Source organism: Antechinus flavipes, chromosome 5 (genome assembly GCF_016432865.1).
Source record: "Antechinus flavipes isolate AdamAnt ecotype Samford, QLD, Australia chromosome 5, AdamAnt_v2, whole genome shotgun sequence".
Lineage (NCBI taxonomy): Eukaryota > Metazoa > Chordata > Mammalia > Dasyuromorphia > Dasyuridae > Antechinus > Antechinus flavipes.
The window spans coordinates 183043221-183065106 of NC_067402.1; the positions used below are offsets into that span (position 1 = coordinate 183043221).

General features: G+C 31.5%; 1 protein-coding gene across 1 annotated transcript in view; it reads left to right on the forward strand.

Annotated features, from left to right (window-relative positions):
* SLC15A5 (solute carrier family 15 member 5) overlaps nt 1–21886 on the forward strand; it is a 221551-nt gene that overhangs the window by 171119 nt on the left and 28546 nt on the right. The window lies entirely within an intron of this gene.

Sequence of the window (21886 nt, forward strand, 5' to 3'; positions counted from 1 at the left end):
CTGTAATACCTATTCATATCCATTCTCAGGGTAAACAATTGTTAGAGACAAGTTATAGGTATACAAGATATTTTTTGGATAATATATTTTTTTCAGAATTTTTCAAAGAGCAATCTGCTAAATGAGAGGATGATGTTTGAGGAACTGATCTGGGGTATTTAATTACTTAGAGAATTTTGTCATTAGTTTAACTATCAGGCAGCACTTTTTTTGCCATTTATAGAGGAGTCCTAATAGATTGTTCAGCACTGATAAAGTGGAAGTCCCAAGGAAGCAGAATGTTCTCAATAGTTACCAGGACATCACTGACCTTAACTATACCTCTCTCTCTAAAGAATGATTTATTGTCAAGGAAGCATGTGGATTGGTAGATGTTGTTGATTAAAATTACCTTTGAGTTCCCACAATAACTGTCATCTCTTGAATTTGGTATATTCTGATGATCTGTAACCACATGACCATAGCATAATTTTCTTTTAGCAACTTTAGACCAAAGCAAAAATATACTTAGATAAGTATGTATAAAATCTGTGCTTGCTTTTAGCATAGACTCAATTGGTAAATAAATAGTGCAAAATGATTAGATAGCCAACAATTATTGTTTTACCTTCGTCTTTATTTCTGTACTTTCAGCACCACAACCTTGCCATATTTACATCTTCTTACTTCTCTTGCTTACCAATCCAAAAAATTCTTAACTATTTTTCAAGACCAAACTCTTCTGCCACATTTACACCATTCATATTTGTTGTTATTATTTACATCTAATTATTGTGTGTGCTTCTATTACTTCACTTTGTTTTTATATAAACCTTCACATAAAACACACACACATAGGAATGTGTCCTATGTATTATTTCTTGTGACATAGTGATATTCTTTTAAATTTCTGTATCATAATCCATGCCCCAATTGATTAGTATTTTGTCATCTGCCCTATCACCCCCAGTCTCTTCTTTTTATTTCTTGCTCTATGAATAGTAATCCAATTAAAACTACCACTGGTACCAGAAATCATGTGGCAATAAATTGCTCTGTGATTCTATGCAAAATCTGCAATTCCCTAGCCATTCTTTCCATACTGGCAACCGCTATCCTAAATGTGTTGTCTCTTCCATTTAAAAAGTGCTTAATAGATTTTTAAAAGTTATTTATTTATGGTCAGCCAACTTTGTTTCCAGTTCTTTGTTATAAAAAAAAATTCTTCCTGTAGCTATTTTGATGGTGATCTTTCTATTTTTTACAATACTGGGGTATATTCTTCACAGTAAAATCTGTTGAAACAGACATGCACATTTTAATCACTTTTTAGCATTATTTCAAATTGTTTTCCAAAATGATAAGACAAATTCACAATTAAACAATAATGTATTAGTGTGCCTATCTTCACACAGTCTCTACTATGTTGATTATTTCTATCTCTTGACATATTTCCAATTTTCTGGGTATGGTTTGAAACATCTGAGTTATTCTGAATTTCATTTTCTTTACTATTAATGATTTGGAGGATTCTTTCAAGTTATGTTAATATTTTGCTATTCTTTGGAGAACTATTTGCTTAATTATTTTGACCACTGAGGAATGACTCTTCATCTTCTATATTTGTATTAATTTCCTATTTATCTTAGATATCAGACAATGAGCAAAGAAAGATTTTTTCCCTATTGGACAGTTTACTCTTTTCTACCAGTGGCATGAATTTTATTCATGCAAAAGCATTTTAATTACAAACTATGGAAATTATCTAGTTTTTCTTTCTTTTATAATTTCCTTTATCTATTATTTAGTTAAAAACTCTTCCCCTTACCATAGTTGTGAAAGGTATTTAGTCTTGTTCTTTTTTTCATTTTTGTAGGATTGATCTTTTATATTTAAATTGGTATCCATTCATGTTGATGGTTGCATACATTATGAAGTGTTAGCAAAAACCCAGTTTCTGCCTAACAGTATTTGCCCCCAAAAAAGTTCTTCATAAGTAGATTAAGCTCTCGGTTAGTAGAACAATGGTCTTTTGAGATTGATTATTTCTAATTCTTCCTATCTAGGCACTCCACTTACGTACTTTTATATTATACCAAATACTTTTTGTTATTTAGTATATTTTGATCAGGCCATGAGATGATTCCTTCATTCTTATTTTCTCTCCTCTATTTGCTTTGATATTCTAGAGCTTTAGTTCCTCCAAATTAACTTGGTTATTATTTCATCTAGTTCTATAAAGTATTTCTGTAGCCATTGGATATAGTCCTAAATATATAAATTAACTTAAATAATAAAATTATTTTATTACATTGATTTTGCCCAAATATGGACATTGAAGAGCTATACAAATATTTAGTTTTCCTTTCATCCTGTAAAGTGTACTCTAAACACACGTACACACACACAAATACTTACACAAAAGAACATATATCTTATGTATGTCTTGGTAGATTAACAACCAATCATTTTTCCTTTTGCCTTTTGAAGTTATACTTAATGGATTTTTTCATCATTTTCTATTCTTTTTTAAATGCTGAACATAAATATTAATATATTTTGGATTTATGTGGCTTGATAACTTGTTGAAACTATTAATATCACAGTTTTTCTTTAAATATTTCACCCTGAAATATTCTAAGTAGAGCTTCATATGATCTACAAAAAGGAATAATTGTTTTCCTTCTATCTATAATACTGGTCTCTTGTCTTGTATATATATTTAATAATGGTATAGTAAGATATTGATTGCTATACCCCCTAAATTTGGGGAAGTTTTCAGTTTATGTACATTGCAAATAATTGTAACTATTGTTATACATAGATATGTTTATATATATATGTTTTTATATATGCTTATTTGTATGTAATAAACTCATTTTATTTTTGGAAACTTGCTCTCCCTATCTTATATAAGCAGAAAGTGCAGGCACTCAAATGTCCAATTTGACTGCTGTTTTATATATAGATACATCACCATCTATGGGGAAGTGTAAATAATTTACTATAAAAATATTAAATTACTTTGTAAACATGATTAATATGACATTTTTCATTTGTCTGTACTTTCTAGCTTAACTTCAATGAATGTTGAATTTTGCCAGAGACTTTTTCTGCATCCGTTTCTATAATTTTATAATTTGTTGTTTGCTTGCGTATATGCATATGTTTGTATGTATATTCTGTATTTTTTAAACTTGGGATTTAAATACATTTTAAAATAAGTATTCATTAGTCATACTGGTCCAAATTTCTCTTTCTATGCTTTTTCCTTTCCTGGGTTAGTTATTAAATTTTCTCTCATAAAGGAAATTTAGTGTAGTTTTTTCTCAATTATTGAAAATAATTTATAGAAGAGAGTCCTTAATTACTCCTTAAATATTGATAAGATTAAGGTACTAATTTATTGATTTTGTAGGTTTTTTAATCACATGCTCAATTTATTAATCCTTTATTTTATCTTTTTAATATTTTCAGAAATAAATTTTCCTTTGAGAACAGTACCCCTGAAATTTTGATATGTTGTTTCATAGTTATTTTTCTCTTTCACAAATTGTTAAATATTTTCATGACTTTTCTGTTGAGCTGCTTATTATCTGAAGTATGATTAGTATATCTAAATCTATATATTGCTCATGGTCTTTGTTCTAATTACTAATGTTATTATGATATGGCCTGTAAAGAATATGTTTAATATTTCTTCTTTTAATACTTTCAATCTCTCTGTGCCATAACATATTACCTACTTTTTAAAGGTACCACCTGATGTTAAGAAATGTATATATTTTTAGTCCCTCAATTCAGAAAAATGCCATATTTTTTTTCAATTCTAATTTTTCAGACTGGTTTAGGTCTATATATTTGCTTTGTCATTCTGCTAAATTTTTCAAGGTCTGAGAGAGTAACATTAAAGTTTCCTAAAGATATTTTTTAAATCTATGTAATTATAAAATTGTTGCATTTTCCTTGTGAATTTAGATGCTATAACTTTCCATGCAAATATGTATATTGCTGATATTGTTTCATAGTGTATGGTTGCTTTAAGCATTATATACTTTACCTGTTTATCACTTTTTTTGAATTTTTAACATTTCCTTGTCTGATTGTAAAGAGAGACAATTATTATATAATGAATAAAGTATTATCCTCAAAGACATCTTATTACCTCAAAGACTGGATTTAAGATCTGTCTCTGGGACCCATTGCAAATTAGTCTTTTACTTTTCTAAGCAACTTTCTAACATTTTAAAGAAAGTAATAATCTGCATTAGGCAAGGGAGCTTCATTATTCAGAGCTTCTCTATACCAAAACTCTATTTTCTATAGAATTCTCTATATCCAGTCCCAATTCTTATCCATAGCCTGATAGCATGCTTACAACTACTGCTTTTTTGGTCCTCATCTGACACATACTAAATTTGTTTTAGTTTCTCATTTTAATTATGTATTCACATTTATTTTTAACATATTTCTTTCATGCAACATATTGTTCTTTCAAATTATTACTACTTAACTTTTCTTCTGACAAATTTGCTTGCACTTTTATAATCTTGTTTTGCAATACAACCAATAAGCATTCATCAAATGTTTGATATGCACCAAATACTCTTCAAACCTAAAAATAAAAAATGAAAACAATCTTTGCATTCAGTAAGCTTATGTTCTAATGGAGAAGATAATATGGAAGTAGTTAAGTATTATATACAAGATATACAGAGAATAAGTGGGAGATAATTTCAGAAGAGTCACTAGCACCTCAGGGGAACAATAGGTACTTGAGTTTGAAAGAAAACTAGGATTTTAAGAAGGAAAGATACAGAGTGAGAGCGTTGTAAACATTGAGAATAACCAATGCAAATGTGTAAGGACAGCAATTAGACAGAATATGGCTAGGCCATAGAATGTGTTATGAGGAGTAATGTGTGTAAGCATGGTGGAAGAGGAGAGGAAACTAGGTAATGAAGAGCTTGAAATGCCAAGTGGAGGATTTTATATTTTATCATGGAGGTAATAAGAATCCAATGAACTTTGTTGAGTAGTAGGATAGGCATATGGTCACACTATATTATAGGAATATCACTTTAGCAAATATTTGTATGATAGATTTTAGTAGGAGGAACATTAAGGCAGAGAAATCAGTTAGAAAACTATTGTAATTGTCCTGGTGAAAAGTTGATGATGTACTGAACTAACCTCCATTGCTTATGGAGAGATTCTCCATCGTTTGGTCCCAGTTATCTATTCAATTTTTTGTCTTGGTTATTTCTGTTTTGAAGCTCTGGTTTCTGACCTAGTTATCATACTAATATCTTCTTTGAAAAGTTTTAACTTTTCTGTTGAACAGTTCTGGATTTATTTGCCACTATTCAGTGATTCCTGGATAATCAACAAATGTCTCTTCAAAGTATAACATTTTCTCAATATGTTAACAGACTTTTAAAAAAAATTCTAAATCATTTTCTCTTCTGTTTTATGAGTCTTATTATTGGTTAAGAGATGGTTTTATCCCTAGTCTTTCTCTCTTTATTTTTTATTATCCTTTATTTGTTTTCTAGTACTTTATCTTTTGCTTCCCTTCTCATGCTGTCCTCCTTGCCCTTCCTCCTCCAATTTCTGGGACATATAGAAGGTCTCCAAGATAAATTCGTGAGACCAAGCTTTTTTATTCTTCCCTGATGATAGTTTTGTATGCCCAGCTTACTTTCTGTTCAAATAAATACATTATAGAAAAGGATTAACTCCAATTAGGTTTCTCTTGCATATGGAAGTACCCTTTTTAGTTGCCTCTGTGCTATAACTTCTGCCCTCACACCCAAGTTATCTTCCCTTTCTTTTTTTATATATTGACTTCTATTTCTTGGGAAGAACTAGAGCTAGGCTACCACAAATAGGTCATGTAACCAAATAAGACTATGTTTTGTTTTAGCCAGCCAAACCTGGTACAAACCCCCTTGAGAGGGAGTTGGTAAGTCAGATTTTTAGTTATTTCATTTCTCTGATATTGTTTCATAAAGCTTTGTTCATGTGCAGCATATATCTCTTCATATCTTGCAGATTTAGTTTTAATTACACTAGACTTGGCTCATATCTCCTTCTTTTGAGATTGTTAGGTTGAAAAAGTTATGCTGAAAACAATTCTGCCATCTTGGATATCTCATCTTAGGTTTGATTTTCACAACTTTGGTACTATGTCATTTGATACATATATATTTAATAATGTTATTTTTTTCATTATCTATGCTACCTTTAAGCATAATGTAGTTTCTTGGGATTTTTTTTCTCTTGACATTATCAATTTTTATTGTTGCTTTATCTGAAATCATTATGGTGCCTCCTGCTTTTTTTAGAGTAGCCTGAAGCTATGTAATCTATTTTAAAGAGACAACAATTGCTACTACAGTAAAGAGTTGTAGAATACACAATGGAGGTATATTTTTTAATGTAATTTTAAGAAATCCTTGTGTGAGTTCTTTTGTAAGCTCTATATTATCCTCCAAATTTATCTTTTTTAAAAAAAAAAATGTGGATTTTTCTATATAGGTGTGTTTAAGGCAGTGTATGATGGAGATTCACGCTGATGTTATCCTTGGGTTCCATATAGGGAGTGAAACTTCCTTCTAATAAGATCCTTGCTGTAATTTAACTTACGTTTTATTTTTTGTTTTTTTGGATTGGGTATAAATCTTGGAGAGAATTTTTCTCTATATTAAACAATGTTATGTTGAGTTATCTATTAATTATACTCATTTCCTGATATACTGTGAAAGTTGCAATATTTTATTACTATTTGCCATTATTTAAGAACAGATGGCATGCTGGGTGTGATACAAAAGCAAAAATTCAAACATAAGTATGTTGATAATCCCAGCACATCTTTCATTTTGGGGAAGTCAATGAAAGGATGTGATTTCAACAGGAAAAGTAAAAAAAAATAATAATAACATTCTGGTCACAGCAACATTTTGATTTCTCAATGTGCATAATAAAATTATCCAAATTAAAACTTCAGAATTGGGAAAGAAGCAAGAGAGGAAGGAAGGAAGGAAATGAGAGAGAGAGAGGGAGGGAAGGAGGGAGAGACAAAGATAGGGAGGAAAAGAGGGAGGAAGGAAGGGAGAAAAAGCAGGGAAGAGAGGGAAGGGAGGAAGGGAAGGAGGATTTATTAAGCACCTAGTATGGATTTAATAGGACAGCTAGGTGGCACAGTGAACTGAGTACCAGACCTAGAGACAGAAAGACTTCTTGAGTTCAAATCTGGTCTTAGACATTTATAGGCTATGTGACTCTAGGCAAATCACTTAACCATGTTTGACTCAGTTTCCTTATCTGTGAAATGAACTGGAGAAGGAAAGGGAAATGTTAACCACTCCAGTATCTGTTCCAAGAAAACCACAAATGAGATCATAAAGAGTCAGATATGCTTGAAAATATCTAAAAAATACCATGAGTTTAATAAACGGCAGTGCACCATGGCATTGTGTTAAGTACTTCTCAATATAATCTGTTTTGATTCTCACAACAAAATTGAGAGGTAAGTGCTATTATCATCCCTATTTCAGAGTTAAGGAAGCAGGTAAACAGACGTTAAGTGTTTTTCATAGAATCATACAATTCACAAGTGTCAGAGGCCATATTCAGCATAGTTCTTCCTGACTTCAAGCCAAACCTTTTATCTACTGTGCCACTTAGTTGCTTCCTGACCATTTAGCCTAACTTATAAAGCAAACTAACATCCCTCTAAAATGGCCATTCTTTTTCTACCTAAACACAGGAAATACCTAAAAGCACATTATTAATTTAAGCGGTGTACTTCATTTAAATGTACCTCAAATTATTAAAGATTTCTTTTATTGAGTTTAATCATTATTCTGAATGCTTCCAAATTCTGAATAAATGCTAAATGATTATTCACATTCATTCATTCTGTCCTTTGGTAACATATCTTCCCTTGAGAGCTACATAAAATAACTCTAACATCATGGATTACATTTTTTTTTTAAACAGCAACTCTGTGAGGTTGTTGAAACAAACATGGTCCCTGTTTTTACAGATAGAAAACCTGAAGCTAATTTTTTAAATTTATATACCATCACTTAAAAATAATAAATTACAGACTTGGATTTAAAGTCATTCATTCTGAATCCAAGTCCACCATTTTATCCAATGCTATCTCATAATTGTAGTGATGAAAAATCATCATAGTGAATCTTCATCATGCAGAGAAGGAAATGTCCAGAGAAATTTAGTGACCCATGTTACCTAACCACTCCTTTATCCATAAGATATTCCTTTAAATATTTAGGAAACAGTTATTCCATTCTCCTTATATTTTCTCTTCCTGCTAGACAAATTGAAACTCTTTGAATGTTCCTCATATAATACACTAGCCAAATCATTCACCTCACATCAGCCATTTGTTTTTGCATTCTGGTTTGTTAATGTCTGTCTTGAGATGAACTGTATAAAAACCCAATATAGTGCTCCAACTATGGACTGATGAGCGATAAAGTGTAAACATTCTACATGACTTCACCTGTCTCCACATATGACTTCATCAAATCCACAGGGGAACCATGAAAGAATTTTTCAGTTACTTCACTGAAATAATCATCCATTACATTTGTGGTCTTCATATCTGGCAATACTATCAAAAAAAGCAAAACAGATTAATTTGATCTTATTCAGAATAAGTACCTGGTGATTTCTAGTGTATGCTTTTCATTCATTCCACAAGTATGAATTCAAAAAGTGTTTCATTAAGATTACTTAGGTTGGTCACTTAAATTTCTTATTTATAAAATGCAATTAATATAGAAACCTGTCCTTTCTACTTCAAAAAGATTTCAGGAGATAAAATCAGATAACCAATCCAGAATCTAAGCTCCTTGAAGTTATGAAATAAATAACATATCCCCACTACCTAGCATAATGCTGTATACATAATCAGTATTTAATAGATTATTAATTGTTTTTGAATGAATATGAAAATACTTTTAAAATGCAAAGTGCTATAGCAATTCTAAGGATTTTATAATTAATAGATGATCAAACACTGTGATGATCAAATTAATTTAAAAACCGGGAAAGTGAAATGTAATTTATCCTAACAACCATATTGACTTTTTTTTTTTTTATTAAATCAGCCATCACAAAGCCATCAGTTGTTGAGGACAGACACAGACAATGTGAAAACCACATCCCTCAAACTTGAATTTCATATTTAAATTTTTTCGAACCTTTTATGGCTTCATAATGTCAGTTGAATGTATGTATGTGGGGGTTTTTGTGTGTTGTTTTTTTTTATTGGCAAAGTTGATCAGTTATCACAACCTCACAAGCTCTAGACTGCTTTACTCATTTTTAGCACCATGACAGAAAATGGTGTGAATGCGGTAAATTCAAACGTATTCTTGAAATTTGACTGTGCAGACAGATAACTGTTAGAGTGACATTTTCAGTACAAGTGAGAAAACTGATCCTTCTGGGATCTTCAACTCTCAAAGCTTTAAGGGAGAAGATTCAAGACCAAACCCATCCTCCTACACTAATCATTTCAGGAATACTTTAGCAATAGAATAGCAATGCAAATATAAGGGAGTGAAGAAGTCAGTCAGACTGCTTATTTCTACTGTATCCCATTAGCAACAGTATCAATTTTCTCACACTTGTGAGTTCCAACTTACCCTTGTGACATAAATAACAAAATAGAATTCAGGGGAAATTATATCTTAGTTATGGGCACACTGATAATAGAAAAAGTCCAAAGCAAAATACCTAAGAGGAAAAGGGTAATTGGATGTAAGAAGAGGCCAAAAGATTCACTTCCTACCCCTCCTTTGCCACCTCCTCAAAGTTCAGAGAAGGAACAAAGAATCTAGGTATTTAATTTCCATCAAAACCATATTAAATAAAAATGAGATCCTTTTAAAACTCTCATTTAAATATCCATCAATTTTAGCGGCTGCTGACAGGCATGTCAGCATGAATCACTGAGTCACTTATAAAATAGGAACTTGCTGCTAGAATAAACCTGGAAAAAAATTGTATATAAAGAAAAGTGGTGGGTCAGGATTTGACAGACCTGTTCCTGTATTCAGGGTATACATTCTTTTTTACTTTAAATTCAGCATTTTCCTTCAAAGTTCAACTTCTAGATCCTGGTTTGAGTGAGAAGAAAACTGGAGAGTTCATATAATGCTACTCAGTGATCCTTTCTTCCAGCTTCTTCATTTCACAGATAAGGAAAATAGAAAGTGAAAATGGCAGCTGGTTGGTACAATCACCATAATCTTAGACTTGGAATAAAAAAAAAATTAGGAATCAAATCATAAAGGAACTTGTCTAATATTAACTATCTTCTCAAAAGCCAAAAGTAAATGTTTCAATTGTCTGCACTATTTAATATGTATCATATAATCTACACAAATAAGAGAATAAATTGTCATTAAAAACAAAAATAAAGGGAAAATATTGTTATACCTTACACTATATTGCATTATTTAAATTCATTCAATTTTTTTTTCAAAAAAGTTTGGGAATTTATTCAATTGTTTATTCATTCAGCTAATAAAAATTGAGCACCTATATGTTCAAGACACCGGGCTCTGTGTTGTAATATAAATTAAAAATATGTTAAAGATCACATAAAGAGTAGAAATTCTTTAGAAATAATTGATTCACATTTAGTATTGATAAGTACATTTAATTAATGCTGATATAAATAATACTAGCCAGAAACATTTTTCTATCTACAAAATGCTTTTTTTTTTTTCTGTTGAAAATGAAGGTATAGAGTTGAAAGGGGCCCTGTATGTTATCTAGTAGTACAAGAATTCTTAACCTGGAGTTCTATGAACTTGTTTTTCTTTTAACTATTTTGATGATTGCATTTTTGTATAATTGGTTTCCTTTGTAATCTTATGTTCTTTATTTTAAGCTTTTAAAATTATTCTACAAAGGGGGCAATAGGCTTTACAAAAAATAGAGATTATGAACCTCTTATCTAGTCTCAACCCTCCATTTCAGAGATGAAGACCCCAAGATTAAAATGAAAAATGATTTGCCTATGCTCACATAACTAGTTGCCAGAAGAAACTGGACTATGTCCCAAGTATACTGGCTTCCAATCCAGTCCTTTGCACTATACTATATTGATAAGATCATTAGGGAGTGCTGTTGATCAAGGAAGATAAGAAGGGGATCATTTTGCACATGTCAAAGGGAATCATCCACCACTCCTTTGGTATGGGCAGGGATTTCACAACCCATTCCTCTTCTGGATTATAGCTTTTCTTTTAAATTAAGCATGCGCTTATTTCAAGGGTAAGAAAAATAGCTTCTTATTGCTTCATTCTTTCACTTCTGGGGCTGTATCATCTTATTTCTTAAAGCTATCTTTCTAGAGATGGTTTCCTTTCCTTTTTTTTTTAAATACCTTCATTAAGCCACATAAAAGACTCTTATTTCTATTAAATTTCCAGCTTTGAGCCCCAAGACACTTTAAGTTAACAAATCCTTTCTATTTTACATCTCCCTTCTTTTCAGATTATATATGATAGATAAACAGGACCTTATATGTTTTATGATAGGTTAAAAAAATTTGATTTAAACTGAAAGTTGGAAGGAAGGAACAAACAAATTTGTAAATCCCAGACTACTTTCCCTTGTTGCTGGAAAAAATGACAAACAACTTTCCCCAACAGGAAAAAAATAAAACGAAACAAAAGGAAAGCTCTTGAAAAAAATATATTTTCCCAGGGAAAGATAGAAAAAAATAATAGGCAGGTGTCATTTTTTCTAATAAATGTCTGGATGTCTTGATGTGGAGGTGAGGGATACAGATTCCAAAATTTTATATTTTTGCTAGTGCTAGATAACAATCAGTCTCATCTCTATCACCTACAATCTGCACATCTCCTCCTCCTGTCCAAAGCTCTGTTTCATTTAGGTCCAACCATCAGGCAGATCTCATGATTTAGCTTTCTTTTTGCAATTTTTATTTTTTTAAAATTGTGAACTTAATAAATATCAACAAACATACTGACGTCTTTCAGTAATTGTTCCCAATAACCTGTTGTTGATATCTTCTTATTCCTAGTGGCTTTCTGCTCCTTTTTACCACCAGTCCCCTTTTAAGATTAAGTTTAAAGACAGAGCTTGGAAATCTGAGTGACTGCCATTTATGAGTGTGACCTCCCCAGGACTATACTCAGAACTGTAATAAAATCAAAGTATATTGGTTCTCTCTCATTACACACCTTGGATTCACCATCTATCTTTCTGATTAAAGATGACAAGAGGCAAGAACAATAATATGTTACTCAATATTTAAAATGCATTAATAGTCAAGGCATCACAATCCATACATAAACCTGGGTTTCATTCTCTCACCAAATGCATACAGTGTCCATGAGGGATAAGTGAACTCAAAGAAAGATATTTAAGGTGAATTATATGAGTAAGGGCAATTTACAATTATTATACTATAGGGACTTTGTCTCTTCAGGGAAAAAAATCTGCCCCATATCATGCTAGTTATCTGTTACTTCCTTTCTTTTTTAATTTTCATTACTTTCGTGCTGATCAAATCTACAGCTGCTCTCAAGCTGAGAAAGTAGTAACAAACTCTTTTCACTAACAGTTCCCTGAACAGGGCTTTGAAAGTGCTATATTGTTGCAATGACAAGTAGTTCCTTTAAGCCAGAAAACTAAAAAAACACTTCACATTGGCTCTCTAGGCAATATTGATAAATCTAATTACCTTTCCACTCAGAAGGATTCGACTTTGTCCAATTGCTCTCAGCTATACAAGCCTATTCTCACAGAAAAGTAAGTATTTTTTTTCCCCATTCTTCTTCTCCATCTCCAAACTAAAGAGGGCAGTAGAGAGCAATCAGGCCCAAAATTAGAGCTTTCAGGTGATACAGAATTCATCTTTCCTTTATGAGATAAAACTCATGAAATTTACTTTTCTGGCAAGGAGGAAACCAACAGTCCTTTTTTAAACTTCCCATAGTCTCTAAATAGTTATTTGATTTACCCCTTTGTGAGTTTTAAGTTTCCAAATTCTAAAAATGCCCAAATGCAAATGAAGGAATGGATTGAAATGCCCTGAAGCGATGGTTATTTTTCTGCCCTCAAACAAATCTTCTCAGTAATTCATCTGAGAGGCAGTTCTTTATTTAGTCTTCCTAATAGACTATGTCTTTCCTCACTTCATCTGAAGTTTGTATTTCTTTGCACTTGGCTTTTATTTAATTTTCATATAAATTAGTCCTTTTTCTGCTTCTTTTACCTGAGGAGGGGGTAGAGAGAGAAGGAGAAGGAGTAACAGCAGCAGCAGTAGCAGTAGCAGTAGAAACTAACATTTATATAACACTTTAAGGTTTTCATATAACTTTACATTGTGAACCCATTTGAGCTACCATACTATTCATATGTGTAAGGAATAGGACTTTAAATTCTTTATACATATACATTCTACCATTTTTCTTTATGTCAAAGTTTTTTTTTTCTTTTTCAGCAACAACTGTGGGTCTTCCATTTTCTCTATACCCTTTCTCTTAAAGATTCATAATCACACATTATTTCAATTATCATGTCTATGAAGGTGACCCCCAAATCTGTATATCTAGTCCAATTCTCTTTTCTGAACTCCAGTCCTACAATATTTGACTACTGGATATCTCCAAGCCACCTAGACACTTCAAATTTATCATGTCTAAAACAGAACTGATTATCTTCCCCAATTAATCTTTACTATAATTTACTAATACTTGTTAGAGGCAACATCTCTAGATAAATTCCAGTGGCTTCCTATCACCTCCAGAATCAAATGTAAAAATCCTTTGTTTGGATATTCAAAGCCTTTCATAACCTGTCCTGCTTCCTTACCTTTCCAATCATAGCTCATGTATTCCTACATGTGTGATCTATGGTATCCTTGCTATTTCTCTCCACATTCCATGCCCATATCCTTCCCCTGGCTATTCCCCATACCTAGAATTTTCCCTTTCCTCATCTTTAACTCCTTGATTCATTAGTTTCTTTCAAATTCCAGTTAAAGTCTTACTTTCCTCAAAAGTGCTTTTTAATCACTTTTAATACTAGTGACTTTCCTCTATTGATTGTCTCCAGTTTATTCCACATGCATCTTATTTGTACATAGCTGTTTGCATGTTGTTTCCTTTATTAGACTGAAAGGCAGGGCCTTTCTGTTGCCTTTCTTTGTATCCTCAGGATATAGTCAGTCCCTACAATATGTAAGAACTAGGCAAATAAAATCAGTTCCATAGAGCAGTAATGAACTGAACCAGCTATACCCAGGAAAGAACTCTGAGAGATGACTATGAATCACTACATAGAATTCCCAATCCTTCTATTTTTGTCCATCTGCAGTTTTATTTCCTTCACAGTCTAATTGTACACTATTTTAAAGTCTATTCCTTTTGTACAGCAAAATAACTGTTTGGACATGTATACATATATTGTATTTAACTTATACTTTAACATATTTAACATGTATTGGTCAACCTGCCAGCTGGAAGGGGTGGGGGAAGGAGGGGAAAAGTTGGAACAAAAGGTTTTGCAATTGTCAATGCTGAAAAATTACCCATGCATATATCTTGTAAATAAAAAGCTATAATAAAAAAAAAATAATGATTCACGTTAAAAAAAAAAAAGAACTAGGTAAATATTTTTTAACTTGCTGACTTTTACAAGGTTGCTTTTTCCTAAAAATCACAATGTCAAGAATGGAAAGAGGGGGCAGAAGTTGTTAAGAATCACATGATTTTAAGAATTTATGTTAATTTTTTTAAAACTTGGTCTACTAAATGTGATGCCATTTTTCAATTATTACAAATTAAGTTCTTGTATTTTTTTCTTGAAGTAGTTTCTGAGAAACCAATGAGTCTTAAAATATATCTATTCATTCTGTCTTCAAAAATCAGTTTCTTCAACTTATAGAGTATTGAAGTATTTTTAAATTGTTATTTTTTTATTTCTGTGCTGCCAAATTTTCTTCACTTTTTAAAAAATTTCAAATCTGTTGTTCTATTATTTTACTTCACTATTTTGGAGATATTGTATATCCTGTATTGAGTCTGCTTTCTTTGTCTTATTGAATTCATCATAGCATTCTTTCCATTTTAATTATTTTCTTTTTTAAAAAGAATTCTCTTTGGTATTGTTTCAGAATCACATGTAACTTATTATCATGTTTCTCTATCAGTGGGGATTCATTTTCCTTGATAATAGAATTGCTGTCCATTCTACTATGACCTGACTTAGAAGATTTGTTCATTTTTCCTTCTTTATTTATCTTTACTGTTGATTTATCTGGCTTGGGTACTGGGCTATATCTGCCATTTCCCTCTGGATCTATTTTTCATGCTGTATCTTCTATTCCTAGTAGTTTATATTGTTTCATCTTCCTCCTTCCACTGATATAGGATACATTTTCCCCTATCCAGACTCCTATAGTATGAAGGCTTTAGTCTGCTTAAATTAAAAGGTTTAGAAGCTTGGACCACGTCCTGGCTGTGTGAAAATTCTGTGGAAGGACGAATTCAATTTGGTTTATTCCCACTTTCCCACCAATATGGAGGCTCCTTATCCTCTAATCAATGCTACACTTCTGGGTCTTTATACCACTTCATATTTTTGTCCTCTTTCCTTTGGAAGGGAGCATAGTTTCTCTACATCTCATGTTATCTGAGTGGGACAGACTGAGTGAATGCTTTGAGGTGACAAATTAAAGGCCACCATAATCAAAGTTGAAATTTCAAACCTATCACATTATATCTGCTAGAAGTATCAAAAATAGGCAATCTTGGAATGACTTTTTTTAATTGAAGCTTTTGATTTTCAAAATTTATGCAAGGATAATTTTTCAACATTGACCCTTGTGAATTAATGAAACAAAATGCAAATGAAGGTGCTCTAACTGTACCAGGTCTAAAACTATATTATAAGGCAGCAGTCATCAAAACCATTTAGTACTGGCTAAGAAATACAGTAGTCGATAAGTAGAATAAGTATTCACAGAACAAAACAGTCAATGACTATAGTAATCTAGTGTTTGATGAACCCAAAGAACCCAGCTTTTGGGATAAGAATCCACTATTTCACAAAAACTGCTGGGAAAATTGGAAACTAATATGACAGAAACTAGGCAGTGACCCATACCTAATACCATATACCAAGATAAGGTCAAAATGAGTTCATGACCTAGACTTAAAGAATGATATTATAAACAAATTAGAAGAACATAGGATAATTTACCTCTCAGATCTGTGGAGGAGGAAGGAATTTGTGACCAAAGAAGAATTGGACATCATTATTGATCACAAAATAGATAATTTTGATTATACTAAATTAAAAAGTTTTTGTACAAAACAAAAGTAATGCAAACAAGATTAGAAGGGAAACAATAAACTGGGAAAACATTTTTACATTCAAAGGTTCTGATAAAGGCCTCATTTCTAACAATATAGAGAATTGACTCAAATTTATAAGAATTCAAACCATTCTCCAGTTGATGAACAGTCAAAGGATATGAACAATTTTCAGATGAAGAAATTGAAATTATTTCTAGTCATATAAAAAGGTGCTCTAAATCACTATTGATCAGAGAAAAGCAAATTAAGACAACTCTGAGATACCACTGCACACCTTTCAGATTGGCTAAGATGACAAGAAAATATAATGACAAATGTTGGAGGGGATATGGGAAGACTGGGACACTAATACATTGTTGGTGGAACCGTGAATGGATTCAACCATTCTGGAGAGCAATTTGGAACTATGCTCAAAAAGTTATCAAACTGTGCATACCCTTTGTTGCAGCAGTGTTTCTATGGGACTTATATCCCAAATAGATCTTAAAAGAGGGAAAGGGACCCACATATGCAAAAATATTTGTGGCAGCCCTTTTTGTAGTGACAGCAAAACTGGAAACTGAATGGATGCCCATCAATTGGAGAATGGCTAAATAAACTATGGTATATGAATGTTATGAAATATTATTGTTCTATAAGAAACAACCAGCAGGATGATTTCAGAGAGGTCTGGAGAGACTTACATGAACTGATGCTAAGTGAAATGAGCAGATCCAGGAGGTCATACATGGCAAGAACAAGATTATACAATGATCAATTCTGATGGATATGGCTTTCTTCAACAATGAGATGATTCAAACCAGTTCCAATTGTTCAGTGATGAAGAGAGCCATCTAAACATAGTGAGAAGACTGTGGGAACTGAATGTGGTTCACAACATAGCATTTTTACTCTTTTTATTGTTGTATACTTGCATTTTATTTTGCTTCTCTCTTTTTTTTTACTGGTTTGATTTGATTTTTTTGTGTGTGTAGAATGACAATTATATAAATAAGTATGCATATATTGAATTTAACATATATTTCTACCAAATTTAACATGTATTGGACCACTTGCCATCTAGAGAAGCCTTGGGGGAAAGGGGAGGAAAATTGGAACACAAGATTTCACAAGGGCTAATGTTGAAGAATTGTTCCCACATATGTTTTGAAAAATAAAAAGCCTTAATAAAGAAAAAAAATGACCCTTGCAAAACTTTATGTTGTGGTAAGTGATCCAATATATGTTAAACATGGGGGAAATATATGTAAATCAAATATAGGCATTCATATTTATATAATTATCTTACTGCCAAGAAAAATCAGATCAAAAAGAAAGAAAAATGAGAAAGAAAATAAAATTCAAGCAAACAACAACAAAAGAAGTGAAAATACTATGTTGTGATCCAGACTCAGTTCCATAGTCCTCTCTCTAAGTGTAGATGTCTCTCTCCATTGCAAGATCATTGGGATGGGCCTGAATCATTTCATTGTTGGGAAGAGCCATGTCCATCAAAATTGATCCTATAATCTTGCTGTTGTAGTGTACAATATTCTCTTGATTCTGTTCATTTCACTTAGCATCAATTCATGTAAGTCTCTATAGGCCTCTCTAAACTCATCCTGCTGATCATTTCTTATAGAACAATAATATTTCATAATACTCACAGACCATAACTTATTCAGCCATTCTCCAACTTACGGGCATCCACTCAGTTTCCAGTTTCTTGCCACTACAAAAAGGGCTGCCACAAACATTTTTGCACAAGTGGGTCCTTTTTCCTTCTTTAAGATCTCTTTGAGATAAAAGCCCAGTAGAGTCACTGCTGGATCAAGTGGTAAGCACATTTTTTAAACCTTATTTTTTATTAAAGCTTTTTATTCACAAATCATATGCATGGGTAATTTTTTCCAACATTAACCCTTGCCTAAACCCCTACCACATAATTTCTCCTTCTTCCCCCATCTCCTCCCCCACCCAGCAGGCAGTCCAATACATGTCAAATATGTTATGCACATTTTGATAGCCCTTTGAGCATAGTTTCAAATTGCTCTCCAGAATGGTTATATCAATTTACAACTCCACCAACAATGCATTAGTGTCCCAATTTTCCCACACCGCCTCCAACATTTGGCATTTTCTTTTTCTGTTATCTTAGTCAATCTGAGAGGGGTATAGTGGTACTTCAGCATTGTCTTAATTTGCATTTCTCTGATCAGTAGTGATTTAGAGTAGCTTTTCATATGACTAGAGATGGTTTCAATTTCTTCATCTGAAAATTGTCTGTTCATATCTTTTGGGCATTTATCAGTTGAAGAATGGCTTAAATTCTCATAAACTTGAGTCATTTCTCTATATATTTTAGAAATGAGGCTTTTATCAGAACACAAATATAAAAATATTTCCCAATTTATAGCTTCCCTTCTAATCTTGTCTTTATTAGTTTTGTTAGTACAAAAACTTTTTAACTTATAACCAAAATTATCAGTTTTGTGTATAGATGATGAATTCCAGTTCTTCTTTGGTCACAAATTTGGAATGACTATTGTGAATTGTAACAGGGTAGGTTTCTCCTGCAGTTATTTCAGAAAGTATTAAATTATTTGGAGACTATTCTTATTTTTTTTTCTTCTTCTTAATAAAATTTTGATTACTCTAACTTTGATATATTTTTGTTATCTTTAGCTCGTGGAGTGAAGGAATTATTCTGATAAGAATTTATAGTGATATCTTGCCTATTGACTGTCAATCAAAAGATTGTACAAGTACATTTATCTTTTTTAAGGTATACTTTTGCCTATCAAAACAAAAAGCACATATTAAAGTAAAATGTTTATGAACATGGTTAATGTGAAAGTTTTTTGCATGGCTATTCATATTTGTATTGACATACATTTTTTATATTTTTTCCCTTAAATTTTATTGAGGTGTTCTGTTTTTAACATCACATTGACACATTAGATCGATCAAGAAGTCTTTTATAACAAAATGAAAGCTAATAATAGACTCATCTGAAAGGGCAAAAAATATTTCATATATTTAGTACTTTCCTACCCCTATATTTTGAAAAAAAAAAACATATATTTTACAGTATTTTTTTTTACAACCTCTTGGGTCACCTAAAGCAAACACTAAGATTTATACAACTCTTGGGGAAATGGGTAAAGATAAAATAAACATGAATACATGTTGTAATCTATTAAGCACTGTATTGTGCAGCTATTATTATTAATAAATACTATTATTATCATATAATGTATATAAGTATAAGTACCAAATTATTAAGAATAGCTTCTGTGGGTAATAGTCAATAAATGATTTTTAACAATCATAAAAACAAAATAGAGAATAATTTTCCTAAGGTCTAGAAGTTCAAAGCAAGGAGAATTTCAATGATATTAAAGGATACCTTTATCCTTTATCAATAGATATTCTATCTAATAATATGCATTAATAATTATATTTGCTATAAAGATGTTAAACCTAAAATGTATTATGGATATTAATGAACACTGCATTTTGTACCTATCTTTAGTATTCAAAAATCACTTTACAAAAATTACTAAGCACTTACTATGATCAAGGTACAGGGAAAGCAGGAGGGTGGGCATAGAAAGCTTAGCTAGGGCAAGGTTCAAATCAATTTAACTCAACAAATTTTCTTTTGGAAAAGTATGCAAAAGATTTGTGCTTAAAATGGAAACATAAATTATAGAGAAGCCCAATTCATCTACATAAACTGAAACAAATGTATGAAAAAGGGCTCCAGAAATGATTAAAGGTAAAACTGGAAAGAAACAGAGCAAACTTCCCCATCCAGTCAAGAATTACATGAAAATATAAGCAAAGAAGACAGGGGAAAAGTTTTATCAGAGAACCCAACATGAGTGGTGGTAAACATGGAAGCTAAAGAAGACCATAAAAAGGGGTATAATCTACTCCGATATAAGTATATTCTTTAAAAAGAAGAAGAAGAGAAGAAGAGGAAGAAGAAGAAGAAGAAGAAGAAGAAGAAGAAGAAGAAGAAGAAGAAGAAGAAAAGAAGAAGAAGAAGAAGAAGAAGAAGAAGAAGAAGAAGAAGAAGAAGAAGAAGAAGAGAAGAAGAAGAAGAAGAAGAAGAAGAAGAAGAAGGAGAAGAAAAAGAAGAAGAAGAAGAAGAAGAAGAAGGAGAAGGAGAAGAAGAAAGAAGAAGAAGAAAAATATTTTTAAGAAAATTATAAATTAAAATTTCAGGAGAAAAAAATAAATGGACAATGAATATCTTTAAAAGGGAGAAAACATTATCTAAGTAATGAATTCCCTCAGGAAAAGAATAGAATCAATCAGCCAGAACTCAATCACTCTGAAATGAAAAAAATATTAGAACAAAGTCAAAAGTTGGAAAAATTGTGAATTTAAGCCTTCTATTATGAAAGACAACTTGCCTGAAAAAAAAAGGAGGGGAGATAATTTAAACTTCATCAAGTTCTTTGAAAACCATAGCTAAATAAAACACCTACATGGAATATTTCAGGAAATCTTAAAAAAAAAACTATTTAGACATTTTAGAATCATAAGACAAGTGAGATATAGAAAGAGCATTCCAATCAACTCCTTAAAGAAAAAAAAAATTCCAAGGTAAAAGTACCCAGGAATGACATAAATAAATTCAGATCTTCCAAGTCAAAGAAAAAATACTGCAATTTGAAAAAAAAGAACAAGTTCAAGTATAAAGGATCCACAGTCAGAATCACATAAGTGACTGCACAAACAGTCAAAGGATATGACTAAACAGTTCTCAAGGAAGATATATAATCAACAATGAAATGAAAAATAGATTGATAGAAAGATAGATAATCTTAGAGTTTGTTTTACATAGGACTAAACTTTTCTCTAACCTACTTTTCATCTCATTTTTATTTCTTACTTTTCTCCTTTTTCTATGTTTAGTGAAAAGTATTTTCTACCAATTGTCTATGCACATTTCCCTTCTTTGACCAATTCAAATGAGAGTGAAGTTCACTGTTTCTCACATGTATAGTTTTCTATTTGCAAGTGATGATTATGTGACCCAATTTCTCCCATCCTTCTTTCCCTTTTTCTTCCCTTTTCATTCTTCAGTGTATAATAGAACCACTTTTATGTCTTCCTTTAAATTCTAATCCTTCTATGACTCCATATGCTATAGATTTGATGAAACACATGTATTTTTTTCTCATATTGGAATGTAAACAATTTATATTTGTTTAATTCTTTATGATTGCTTGCTCAAGATTTTAGATATAATCTTTCTGGGAGTTTTCATTTTGAGGTTTCTTTCTGGGAATGACCAGTGTATTCTATTTCTACTTTGCCCTCTGGTTTTAAGAAATCTGGGCACTTCTAAAATTTCTTGAAATATTATGTCAGGTTTTCTTTTTTGTTGTTGTTCATATTTTTCCCTCCTTGAATTGTTTTATAGGCGGTTTTACTATGAAAAACCTTACATTTTCTTCTATTAATTTTTACTCTTTTGACAACTTTATTATTTCTTTTTTTAAACTTTATTA